Source organism: Tyto alba, unplaced genomic scaffold (genome assembly GCF_018691265.1).
Source record: "Tyto alba isolate M040663 unplaced genomic scaffold, T.alba_DEE_v4.0 Super-Scaffold_2, whole genome shotgun sequence".
Lineage (NCBI taxonomy): Eukaryota > Metazoa > Chordata > Aves > Strigiformes > Tytonidae > Tyto > Tyto alba.
The window spans coordinates 33205259-33219047 of NW_024881282.1; positions in this window are offsets into that span (position 1 = coordinate 33205259).

The following is a 13789-nucleotide window of genomic DNA, read 5'->3' on the forward strand; positions in this document are numbered from 1 at the left end:
TCCCCAAGAGCATTCGGTCAGTAGTAACGAGGGTGAGTCAGGTTGCCTAAAGTCTGTGCCTGCAAAGCACTGTAGTTTGCAGCGGGGAGCACCTGTCCTTCCACGTCAGCAGATAATGGGAGAGAAAGCAAATTCTCATCATGCACACGAAGAGGACATCTCATCCCAGACAGCGTGGGAGACGCTCCTCGGACACTGAGGTCTCCGCTGTGCTCAGGGTGGGCCTGACTCTGCTTTCAGTGGCATCCCTTGGGGCAGGGGCAGGACTGTGTCACTCACCATGAACTTCACAGTCCGAGCAGTTGTCAGGAACCATACTGTTGGGTTTTGCTTTCCAAAACCCAGGGAAGTTCAAGGAATCACCCGTCTGCCAGCAAGGGTCTGGGGAGATTTTAAAAGGGTGTCAGCATTAGGCTGGAGATTCATAACCAGCCCAAATCAAGTTCCTAATCAAGAGGTACATTTGGGACGTCTTAAACCCAAGTGCCACCTCTTGGGAAGAGCCCAGGCCCTGCACCTCTGCACAGAGTCGCACCCTGTGCGTTTTGCTCAGGGCGAGGAGTCACAGCTCGTTGCCCTCGGGGACGTGCAACACGGCGACTAGAGGAGCATGGCACCGCTCGCGGAGCGTCCCGGCCCAGATGGCACAGCTGAACCTGCCGGGCGGCAGGGCTCCCCGGCACCGCCGCCTGCGCCAGTGCCCGCTCCCGCCCTGGCCGGAGCCCAGCTGCCTCCTGCCCCCCCTCTTCTCCCTACCCCCCCCCCCCCCAGGAGACCGCACAGCATCCGTGGTCCCCTGGCCACCGACGTGGCCCCTCCGTCAGGGGTCCCCTCACTCACTGGCCTGCTCTGTTTGAATCGAGGCTTGAGAATTTCTCCCTCATTCGCACAATCATCTTGCCTTCCCCCCCCCCCCCCCCCCCCCAGCCATCAAAATCCTCCTTCCCTGCCTCCCTCCTTCTCCTTCCCGCCGCCTCCCCCTTCTCTCCCTGGAACTTCCCTGCAGCTGCAGAGCTGGCCAGACAATCGGGTGTTTTAGAGAAATACATTTTTGGGCTAATTTGCCATGCATAAGTGTTTCTCTTACCCTTTAAAGGCAGGGAACAAAGAGCACATTCTCCGCGAGCTCTGCCCTGTTGTGAGCAGCCCTGCAGCTGTACAGCGCTGTGCTACCCTCCGCTCTCCTGCTCCACTCTCTGATAGATGTGTAAGGACACGGGCTCTGCTTCTCCCCAGGACCACACCATCTCCTACCAGTCGCTACACATTTCTTTCTGTTTTTCAAACGCAGAGCCAGAACAAGTGGGAAGGGAAGGCGTGTGGCAGCGCTGTCACCTAGACTGACTTGCCAGATCATTCAGGTAAAGTCTTTTATGTTGAGACATTGTTTGTTTTGAAACAGCCTGAATTTTCCTTTATTTGGGGCTTAACCCAGTGTTCAGTTTCAGTATTTATTTTATCCCCTCAATAAATAACACTACGGCAATGCATTACACACACCATATTAGACTGCATGAAATTTTGCGCTATCAAGGAAACCTAGTCATTAAAAAAGAAGTAGTGTGCAAGGTTTCCAGGTCCTATTTCCTCACTTCAAACACTGGTAGCCATCTCTGGTTGGGGAATTGCTCAGACAGGAGGATTTTCCTTTTTAAGGCTAGGACGTTGAGCGATGAACGGATTTGACCTGGTGGACCAGATCGGGAAGAAGATGCAGATTTTCTGGCATGAACAACTCACAGGTTGTGGGAGAAGGAGATGGCCTGGAGCAGCTGGACACTGAGGAACTAAAGATTTTTCTCAGCCATTTGGGAATCCCATTTCAGCACTTGCTAAATGATCTTTTTCCTATCCATGGAAAGCTGGTCCAGCAAACGGCTTCCCAGATGGGGCGACAGGTTCTGGTATAAGCGAAATGAGACTTTGAAACCAGACACAGTGAAGTCACTCACCCCGTTTCAGCAGCACTGTATCCAGGCAAATTCCTCCCATCATCCCATTCCCATCCACTGTAAACATTAACTCAGCCCAAACCAGTCTCATTTTTAGCTCCAAATGCAACACAGTCTAAGGCAGCTAACCCAGTCAAGTCTAGACTACCCAGAACGTGCCTATCACAACCTGCCATCTCAAGCCCACATTCAGATTGCACTCAGTCCTTGTAAGCGTAGCTCAGTCGGATCAAAGCCAGTGTAACTCAGGCCAAGCCAGCCATACCCAGGCCATTCTGACCAAATTCAAGTCACACTCCATTCAGGGACTAGTATAGTCTAACTTGTCCAGTTGCACTCAAAGTCAAACCCAGTAAGTGGGTGAACCAGGATGTCACAGCCGCAAGGCAACAGAAGCTCAGGTCTGAGACACTGGAAATGCGTTTTCAGGTAAAAAAGTCTGGATCTTACCAAGGTCACCATGGCTTTAAGAGCTTGTGGCACTTCATTTCAAACAGGTTAACAGCATTGGTCCCCTGAAACGCCCTGCACTTTGCTGATATAGGCGCATTCATTCTTTAGTTCTCTCCCACGCCTTGCACCCTATTGTTTTGCCTCTAGTAGATCTTCTTGACTCAAATTCAGATGGATCTCTGGCAAAAAAGAAAAGATAAGGACATTGCTTTAAAATTCTTCCATCTGTTTGAAGAACAGATGGAAAAGAGATAAGAGGGAAAAGGGAAGAGAGAAGATGGAGAGGAGAGGAGAGGAGAGGAGAGGAGAGGAGAGGAGAGGAGAGGAGAGGAGAGGAGAGGAGAGGAGAGGAGAGGAGAGGAGAGGAGAGGAGAGGAGAGGAGAGGAGAGGAGAGGAGAGGAGAGGAGAGGAGAGGAGAGGAGAGGAAACTGCAGTCAGCAGAAATGCATTTGGGGGAACATGTAACGCAGAAAAAGGTGAAGATCTTATGAACTGGATGCTAAGATCCTAGCTTCTAAGCTAGGAATGGCCATCTTGGAAGAAATGATAGCTGGAGGAACGTACAGTAGAAGGTGTAATTGGAAATACCACCCAAGTGCTAGGGCAGCAGGACAGGTTGAGCTTCACCTGGAACAGCCCATCAAATTCCTCGGTTTCTTCCTGACTCTGAGCTCTTTGCACTCAGCAAGGTTGGTAGCCATACACACGTAAGAATTATAATAAAAGGCCATTAGTGGAGCCAAGGCTCAAAGGCATGCATTTATGTGTGGTGGCACTTGTTCTACACAGAACACCACCTGCTCGTAGCTCAGCTGAAGTCTTAAAGCTCTGAGACGCCTGCCTTGCTGTGCTACTGTGAATGAGTTGTACGAGGGAGCAGTGGAGAATTTCAAGTTTCTTAGTTTCCAAAGTGCAATTAATTCAAACTCCAGAATGCACTCTTCTGACCTGACAAGTGACTCCAGTAAGTGCCAGTCAGGTATCAAAACCATAGTGCCAAGAAAAAATCAATTTCTGCTGGACTCAGAGCTGCAATAGTGAAAATCCCATTGAGCAATGGGTTTAATCATATGTAGCACCCCCTCTCGGTAAATGTCCTTCAATCCCTCTAGGAGACTGAACTTGGAAATTTCCCTGGCAGGGCTGCAGGGGACATCACACAGCACAGGTGGTCTGAGTGGCACAAGCAGGTTGGACACCAAGACCAAGTGCCAACACAAACACCCCAAAGCCCGGGATGAGATTAGTGGGAGTAAAATTCAGCTCCAGCCTTTGTGGTCACCACCTCAGCAAGACAGGGAGAGACAGAAAGGAGAGGAAAGGGAAGGAGAAGGTTAGGCAGTGGGGGGAGGGCCGGGAGCCCGCAGACTTCTGCTGTCCCATGATTTTCCTGGTTGTTTTCAAAGCACTGCTCCAACACACGCGCACGAGTCCCATGTGATCACTTATTTACGAAAGCACAGTCGTAATGTTGTGTGCCTCCCACGTCCGCCTGGCAGCCCACCTGACTGCAGGCTCCTTGGGCGCCCACAGCATCCTCCCCACCCGCGCCGTCGAGCCAAGGGGGACGGGTGACCCATCGCGGGTGGGATGCTGCTCCTGCCCGGGTGAGGCGGGGAAGCAGAGGGGAGGACTGTCTTTCCATTTCCACACTGCTCTTTGCTTCCCTTTGCCTGGCGCTACATGAGGAGGCTCCAGAGGCAGGGTGCCGTCCCTTTTGTATTTCAGATCTGGCTGTCTTGCTTCTTTTAATTTGCAGAGCAGCCGGCAGCAAGCTGAGATACAAACTGACCTGGCATATGCCAACATCTCATATTTGATCTTCAGGCAGATGCAGATCCTCTTTGCTTGGGTAGAACTTTTTCTCATAGCATCGTCACAGAAGTCCCCTTTCACACAAAGATCCACTCGACAAAAGAGGAAGCCTCCTTAGAAAGGGCTGGGAGAAGGCTAAGGGAGAGTGTTCACAATGAAATAAAGCTTGTTGTTTCTTTGGGGATAGGGGATTTGGCCTACCTTCAACTCATCTGTATAAACAACCCTTAACTTCAGTAAAATTGTTCTTCTCAGCCAAAGGGAGGTCTAAGACTTGAGCAAGAGAGATGCAATGTATGAGAACGGAGTTTCTGAAGGCAAACAATAGGAACTGAATTCACAGAGGCTATGATGGGACAAGATTATGATGCAGTAAAACATATTTTAGGGCTGGTGTTTTCTTTTCCTTTCTCTCTTCACAGTCCTAGGTGCCAGCGTCCCAAGAAAAAATGTCAATGGAAAAGAGTCATCACCTCATATGCTGCAAAAAAACCCTCCAGTGATCTTTGCCAAAACCGAAGCTCCTATGAAGAAAGGACATCTGACATTTTAAAACTTTGGTATGGTCAAACCGCTCAACGTCATTTACCTCCTCTTACCAGACAACCAATGCTTGCTTTAAATTGTCCAAGAGCCAACACTGCTACCTCTCCCCACACAGATTACGCCTCCCATGGCCATGCCTCTTTCCTGCACGCTCAGTAAGTTGCATCCATGAAGGGTTAATTCAACCAGGGCCTTTTACTCCAAGTTGTTTTCCAAGTAGCTGAGAGAATAGGTCTCTTGTTACAAACATGGCTTCTGGGCATTTGGTGGTGCTTTCCCTTTTCTCTCTCTCTGTACCACAAAAGAATCTTTTGTTCTTGTCTCTCTGTCTCATTTACTCTCCCCCACCCTGCTCTCGCCTCTTCCCTCCATTGGCTGCCAAGTGACTAAGGAATGGCAAAAAATGACCATAGCTCGGTCATGGCAAATATTTCTTCAGCTATTATCTGATAGAGACCTTGAGCATCTATGTGAAGGGCCCTCTGCCTTCCCTCAGGCTTCTCCTAGAGATGGGGAAAAATGAGTCAGACACAACAGGGCAGGATATAAGTTGAATCAGCCCAACATGCTAATGGAAATGTCTTGCGAATGGAGTCATGGTGCCTGTTTCAGGAAAATCAAATGATAGGGACTCAGAACTGGCAGGAGTCCAGTGGCAGCTTCAACGGATCTAGATTTTTATAGGAACTCTGTATTTATTAAAAAACACATGGGAGGCACAAAAAAAAAAAAGTCACTTTCTTGCCTCCACATTTACTGATTCAGCTGTTTGTAAGCTGGAGTCGACACCCTTTGTTGGATGGGTTGTAATGTCGTACAGTTTATCTGCACCACTGCTGTAAATCTTCTTGTGCGTGCTCTCCTACCACAGAAAAGCCATAGAACGTCCCCATGGACATCATGTCTTCCCACACCCCATTGAAATTATACCTCAGGCATTCCCACAAACATCCTTCTAGCTACAATCTCCCTGCACATACTGCTTCACTGAGTCATTTTACACGTCCATACACAGATATGTAAAAGTTCACATGATGCTAAAGTCACTGGAACTTCCACAATGACCTTTCTGCAACAGAAGCAATTCCCCAGTTAGATTCCCACCTCCCTACCTTTTAGAGCACATGGGTATATCCTTCACTGATACTGCCTTCTGCAAGAAAATAAAATTCTTCAGTCCCACCTGAAGCAAATCTTGCATCTTCTTCTCTACCAACCCTCTTGACTCCTCTGACCACCCTTTGTCCCGAGTCCATCTCAGTCCGTGTTGTGCTGTAGATGAACACAGCGTATGCTGTCTGGCTCCATCTGACAAGCTTTTTGCACCCTTCTCCCATTCAGTGCCTTAACTATTTTGGAAGGCCCTTGAAGCAATGAATAAATTTCAGCCTTAGTGATTTCCTGCACACACGCATACAAAGCTGTGGATGTAAGTCATTATGTGGAGAATTTTTATTCCTGTAGAGAAGGGGAACGGCCTATACAGATAAAAGGGCCATTATATTCCCACATTAGAACGGCTTCTTGTCCAGTGGATTTTAACCAAGCTGGTTAAAACATCATGAAAACGGTGCGCTGACACACTCCTTATATTCGTATGGCTGTGCCCACAATAAAGATTTGTGCTAAGTCAACCGTATCTGTTTTGAAACTGCGTGCAGAGCAGCTTTCATTGTAAAGCATCAAACCCATCTAATATGTAACAATTAAGGAATATATAATAATCCTCTTCCTGCCTCCTGACTTGATAGCATCTGAATGAGTCCCAACACAGACAAAGAGATCCTTAGTGCAATTCCAGCTGTGCCCCACTGCTCCCACTGCTCTGTTGTACAGGGTGCTCGCCAGGAGCGTACAGTCAGCCTCAGTAGGTAAACATTGATCATCTCCATCCCAAAGGACAACCGAAACACCCTGACATGAAGAATTTTACTCTGGTCAAGAAAGCAAGTCTCTGGCAGGTCCAGAAACTCTTTAATTCAAATGTTGTGCATCTAATGCTGTAAACATAAGCCTCCCCACCAAGCAGTGCCCCATGATGAAGCAACACATTGCTGGATCCTCTTAGAAACCGCCATTTAGCAATGGTGAAACAAAGAAAAGGGTTTGCTTCTCCCTGGTTCCAATTCCCCTTCATAGGGTGGGATCCCACAGTCCTGCCATGGAGACTACTGTAGCCAAAGGCATTACACTCCCTAGAGAGCCCCACCAGGGTCATTTCTGCACCCTGTGGAGACCAAGAGGTCAGCTGTTGAAGTCGCTTTGGAAAAAAGAATCTACCACCATCTCTTTCACAGATGAGAAGCCCAAGGATGGATTATGGATTCTTACTTAGATAATTTTGGATGAATCAAGAAAAGAGAGGAGGGATAGCTGGATGGCTAAATAAAGCCAATGAGATCACATGTTCCGCCTTTTTATCTGCTTTTCTCTTTCTGCTTTTGGACAACAAAGCTTCCTTTGATACAGAAGAAGAGAGGGGTAGGGAGGGTGGGGAGAGGGGGTGCCAGAGTCACCCCAATGGCCCCCGGTCATTTATCCATGCTCCTTAATGTGATGTTCCCACTGACAGAGACAGAAAAAAACAGTGATCTCATGATTCCAGAGACGATTCATGCAAACAGCTCTGGGAGATGAGGGGTGAAGGGGACAGGAAAGAGGGGTAAAGGACGAGTGAGGAAAGGCGAGAAAGGGAGAGGAAAGAGTAGAAGTGATAGGGAGAGGGGACACGGGAAGCAGAACCTTGGAGGACAACTGTGGATGGAGTTAGAAACTGAAGGCCAGAATCAAAAAGAGGATGTGCATAGGGACTGTAGTGAAAAGGAGAAGAAAGGTCTTGAGACCAAGGGTAACAGGACTGGTGGAAGAAGGTTAGGTGTGACATTGTATGGCAGGACAGAGGGCAGGGGCAGGGAAAAGAGTTGACTGAGTTGTTCAGTGTGTAGAAAAGGGTGGCTGGGCTCAGAGGCAGTGTGGTGGGATGGGGAACGAGGGCTTTATATGAGTGTAAGAAGGAAAGCAGGAGAAAGTACCTACGGGGTTGGGAGCCGAAGGGGTAAGACTTACTGAAACTCGTTACTCCTGTATTCTCCTTACAGAAAACCAGGTCGCCAAATCTGCCAAGAGAATAATCCTGGTCTCTTGCAGCCCCAGAGCCAAAAGATGCCAGGAATGTGATGGGGAGAGAGATTTATCACCTGAGGCATCCAGCCATGTCCAAGAGAGGCAGCGGTGAGGCGGTGGGGCTGGAGACAGGCAGCCTGGTTTCCACTTTGGTTGGGCTGATGTCTCTGCAGGAGACCTTCACACCTGCACAGAGGAGCACTGCGTGTGCATTACACCCCACCCGCCAGCAGCCACCTCCTTCAGCCTCCTTCCTTTCCCTCCCTCACGCCCTTCTTCCCTCCCTCTATCCTTTCTTGCCATCTTCCCACAGGGAGACAGGAGCAGCTCAGCACGTTTGGCAGATGTCCCACCTTCTTCTCCTTTCTCCAAGGGGACCTGCCACCCCAGAAGCCCTTGACCCTAACCAGTGAAGCAGCCAGGGCCCAGCAGGGAGGCTTTTGAGCCTACAGGGCTCCTGATGGAGCTGGGACAAAGAGGGAGATGAAGGACTGGGGGAACAACTAAAAGAAAAAGTGTCTCCCGTTACAAGCTGCCATCTCCATGTCTCATGGCTCTCCCCAACATTGGTCTGTCCTGGGGGCTCATCACATTTCCCCCCTCCTCTGTCTGCTCCACGGCAGCTAATCGGCGACCCACTGACAGTCTCTGTCCATCACTCGTCTCTGCACACAATGGGGTAATTAAACCCTGACCCTCTGCTCCTTTTATCCATTTCCTCCGCGCAGTCACTCGCCGAAACGGCAGAGGGGAGGGCCTGCTGGGGAGGCTCCTGCCCCAGCCTCCAGCTGTAATGAAGATGTAAAGCACAGGAAGGACTCGCTGCAAAAAGAAAGATGCTGAGGGGGCAGCCAAAGAGGTATCGAGTGGTACAAGGCTTCCCACACGCTTATGCTGAACTCTGCTGACCTACCTCCATCGTGGGCATTTGTAAACTTTCCGCTCTTTATCATCACGCCCACAGGTTGTCCAGCATCCTCCCCTGGCCCACGCATACCTACAGCAAACCCACTGCTCCCCTGCGTGTCCCCAGGGCAGTGCGAGGTGTGGGTGCCCAGCTCAGATCTAGCAAAAGCTTTCCAGGAGCCTCAGTGAGCCCAGCCTTGGGCTTGCTCCCCCCACAATACCACCCAGCTTTGCTGATGTGCCCCAACGCAAAGCTTCTGCGTTCTCTGGTGCAAACCCACTGCCTCCACGCGGGCTAAGCCCAGTGCCTCAGGCCTGACACATCGGGCTTTCCTCATTAAGCACCTGCAGAAGGGCAGAGGGAGTTCTCGGTGGCAGGGTGCATCCCATGGAACACAGCAGATGGACCCAGGAATTGGCCAGGGCAAGGTGATGTTGCTCTTGCCTGCATGGCAGGACAATGGAGGAGGTACCCGGTGACAGACAGGAGTCGCAAAATGCCAGGAATTTTTTTTTTTGGCTTTCTGGCTTTCTGCAAAATTTATTACACAGATTGATAAACAGCCAGAAATGATGCCGAGCAGCCCAGACTCTGCTTCCTCCTCCCTACCCCAAGTGGGGAAGCTGCCTCCCTCCCACGCATGAGCAAGAAGGGCTGGGGCCACCCGGGGAAGGGTATGACGGGTAAAGCAGTGCCCCTGAACAATTAAGCACTGTCCCAGGCACTGCACACCCCTGTCCCGGGAACAAAAGAGTCACACACAAGAGACCTGACTCTGAAGCCTCCATCCGCTTTCATCACTGACCCCCGGGGCAGTCAGGGCACAAGGTCAGCCCACTTAAACTCCAAACTCAGCCAGAAATAGAGCTGGGAAGTGGGCAAGGGTGGCCAAGTGCAGGGGTCCCCAACCATTTGAGGGGTTCTTTGACTGAGCCATTTCATTTCATCAAAGACACATTTTTTTCTGGAAGGAAAATGGAGAGCAGCGGGTGTGAAGGGAGTAAGGGGTAGGCAGGGTGTTCACCGTGAATTATGACCACTCTCAACAAGAGTCTTTCACATTGTGGAGGTGAGGAGAGGATGGGGTAATTGGGCATGTTAGACCCATGCATAATGAGGGCAAGTCTCTGTCCGTTTCCCACCCTCCACTCTGCCACTGCTCACGAGATGTGGGCCCCCATATGCCCCGTTGCTATTCCACTGTGGGGCTCAACGCCCCAAGGGTTCAATCCAAGGACCCCAAGCTTTGATAGCGCCTCGCCAGACCGGCAGTCCTCCTGGGCTGTGCAACAGCACGTGGTCATGCCCCTGGCGTGGAAAGGCTGAAAGCTGCCTTAGAAATTAAAAATGATCAGCCAAGCCAGGGCTCGTGCTTTCCACCTGCAGGGTCTCAGAAAAACCATTCGGCTTTAAGTTGCTGTTTTTTCAGGTTGTAAATACTGCCTTTGCGTGTACCTTTCATATAGGTAACAGCTGTACCTTCTGGGGGTCAGCACTGAGCAGTATATTAGTGGTAGGTAAGAAAAGAGGCTCCTGAGACCTGTCTCCCTGACTAGGAGAAGAAATCTTTGGGGACAAAGTCAAGGGGGAATGAAATATGTTTGGTACACATGGAAATACAATACATCTGCCACGGAGCATTGTCCATTTCACCAGGCTTATTCCCTCTGGGTAAGCTTCTGATAATCCTAAATGCAGGAAATTTCAGAGGAAGGACAATTGAAACACCTGGGGGGGGGGAAGGAAGTACAAAAGAAAAAAATTAATCGATGCACAAAAATACTACTTTTCACCCCAAAACTGTGAAATTTCACCATCCAAACTAAGTCAACCTGAACTCCAAAGGACAGTGGTACTGTGTTCTGGTGAAACCCTACGGGGCAAGCACTCAGAGCTTGGTGCCTCCATCAGGTAGGGTATCTCCAGCTTGTCAGAATGAACTGAAGGTGCATCTCATTCTGGGAGGAGTTTGCATACAGCAGCAGTAAGATTGGGAAATAAGGACTGGGAAATAAGGTTGGGAAACAACCAGTCAGGTCATTTGTAGCCATGTTTTCAATGGTTCTCACCCCTTCCTCTACGAGTTGGTAGCCCCAGGATGCAAGTTCTAACAGCAAACACCCATCCTGGCATGTCATAAACCATCCCTGCGTATGACTTTCCCCTGTTCCACCTCAGTGGGGCCACCATCACCTCCATCTCCCACCTGCACCATGTAGAGGCCCCTGCAGGGGTCTGGAGTACCCAGCAGAAGTGGGGCAGGGACAAGGCAGGCAGGTTGTGGGGTGGTGGGCAAGGAATAGGATCCCCACACTGACCCACTGAAAGTTCCCCCTAAAACAGACAACACGTCTCGAGGGACATCAATCGAGGAGGATGTTCGCACAGCGTTAGTTGTGTTGACACTGACAACAGCAGCAGAAAAGCAGCCAAAAACACGAGATTCAGCACAGACCCAGTGCAGAGAAATGCATCTGAGTGCCAAGAAGCTAACTAGTCATGCAACGTGTGATCTGCTTGCAGACTCCTTATTACACATGATGAAAGACGAGCAGAAGGGAGTTTGACTCTCAGAGCCCGGGCTGACTTTTCATGCGTTGTCTATTTGGGGGTGGCAGAATGTCTGCACTTGCAAACTGAGCCCTCTTGATCCAAGCCGAACCGGTAGACTGTGAGCCCACTTTTCAGCATATAAAGCTGTGTTTCAGATTTTTGATACAACAATTAATCAGACCTATTCTTGAAAATTAACAGCTTCCTGGGATTTTTTTACACATTAGCCAGCCTTGGTTTCTTTGGATTTTAGATAACCATTTTCATCAGTAATTCATTACTTCTTCTCCTGGGAGGAGGCGATCGGCTGGATTTCTAATATTGAGACAGACGTGGCTTTAGGGCACATGCAGATTCATTCTCCATCTCACGCAGGGAGAACCCAATCGATCTTGGACATGTTGGAGCAACAGTAGACAAAAGGCAGGATCAGTCAGCACACGCATACAAAGGCCGATGCTTGCAGGACATACCGAAGGACGTACACAATGTGCACACATCAGCGGAGCAACACAAAAACAAGGCGCATCAGACCTACAGGTTTTGGCCTTGTCAGTGTCAGAAGGTCTGGCTTTTTACCTCAGGCCAGTTCTGCCTCTCGTCTATCTTTCTAATGGCCGGAGCTGCCAGGAAATGAGACATTCACTGCCTGTTCTTTCCCCCTGCAGCTCCGGTAGCAGAACTGGAGGCAGGAGAAATGAGGTCCCGGGCCTTCTTTCAACCAGTCTGTTGCCCAGCCACACACAAGGCCCTGAGCAATCCCCATGGGCACAACCAAATGATTTATGTTATGGAGGTGTTCTCCTAGGTGTGGGAGAAACTTTTGTTTCTCCTTGCAGTAAAGCAGAAATAGCCCACCGTTGCGAACCCAGGTCCCCTGCCTGCAGCAGAAGTTCTCAGCAGCGCCCACACGGTGGAGCTCCCCCCTTAGAAACGAAGCCCAGCTGGCCGGCCCGGTGGTCACCTCCTCCGGGATGACCCTGCAAAACCCACGGTCACGAAGCGAGAGACAGCAAAGGGACGGTGTGGGGACCCCCCCCAGACCCCGAACTCGCTGCACGGAGCGGTCCTGCCACGGCACGGCACGGCACGGCACGGCCAGCAGGCCCGACTTCTGCCTCCACCCACCATCTGCTGGGTGACATCCGCTCAATCAGCCCTTGTCTGCCTTAATTTCAGCTTTGGGGAGGGTTACACGGGGTTTCCTCTGTGTTCGGCAGTGCTGGGCTAACCAGGGGCTGGACTTCAGCGGGGGCTGCAATGTAATTGTATCACAAATAATGTTAACCCCTAGTTGTCAATGGCGAAGTTATACGCTCTGAGGAGGGAGGACAAGAGGACAGATTTTTTAAAAAGTGCGTTTCAAAGTAAGTATTCTAAGAAGAAAGTTATGGATGGTTGTTTTGATCCAAGAATTTGAAAGAGAATTGCACAGGAAAACATTTCCAAATGCTGCAGGGTCTCTCTTCAAGACCAAAGCACTGCAGAATCTGTCCAGTTAAATTTTCACTGTCTCTAGGGTTCGATGTTCCATCACATCTCTGGGCTGCTGTAACAGTGCTTACCCACACTCATAGTGAATTTTTGTTTTCCTTTTATTGCACTGGAATTTCGTGCTGCAACTTGCAAGGCTTTGCCTCTTGTCTTTTGCTGTGCAAAGCCCCTGGGAAGAGTCTGGGTCTGTCTTCTCTGTATCATGTTCAGCTGCAGTCAAGGGCCATTGTACTGCTGAGCCCCAGCAAGCTCCTCACGTGCAGAGATCAGGGCCTTGGCTCATCAATTCTAGTGCTTCACTGATGTAAAACTCCTGTCAGCATCGAGGGTCAGGATGTCAGTCTCTTCAGAAAGCTTCCACCTGAAGGACTGCATTTCTCATTCAGCTTCCCTTCATAAATAAATCACCTCGTAGACGCAGGACTTCAAAGTGATTATTAACAACACGCTCTTGCCCTTGTATTCCAGCATTGTGGGTGGCTTCAGTCGGCATTTTGAAGTAGGCAGTCAAGAGGTTCATGGGGCTGCACACTGCAAACACTAACCACCCTCTCAGCCAGCAAGAGAGGTCATTGTCATCAGCCAGTTCCTGGTCACGGAGGAGTTTTCAGTTCAAAGAGTACAATTTTTTTTTTTTTTTTTTTTTTTTTTGATCCGCGTCAATAAGTCAGGTTTGGCAGCCTGGTAATTGCTCAGAAGCCAGCAGCGTCTGCAAGAGATGACACATAACGCAACAGGCAACCACATTCTTTTGGGAAATCAAAGCATTCTCCCAGTGATGGTGCTGTCTTGATGGAGGCAGAAAATTCATTTGAACACCTAACCACTAACCCCCCACACACACACACACATCGCAGAGGAATAAAATGAGCAAGAAGCTTGGCCATCCTGCCATCCACACGACAGCGCGGTGGTTTTGCATACAGCTGTGCTGACTGGCTTCCA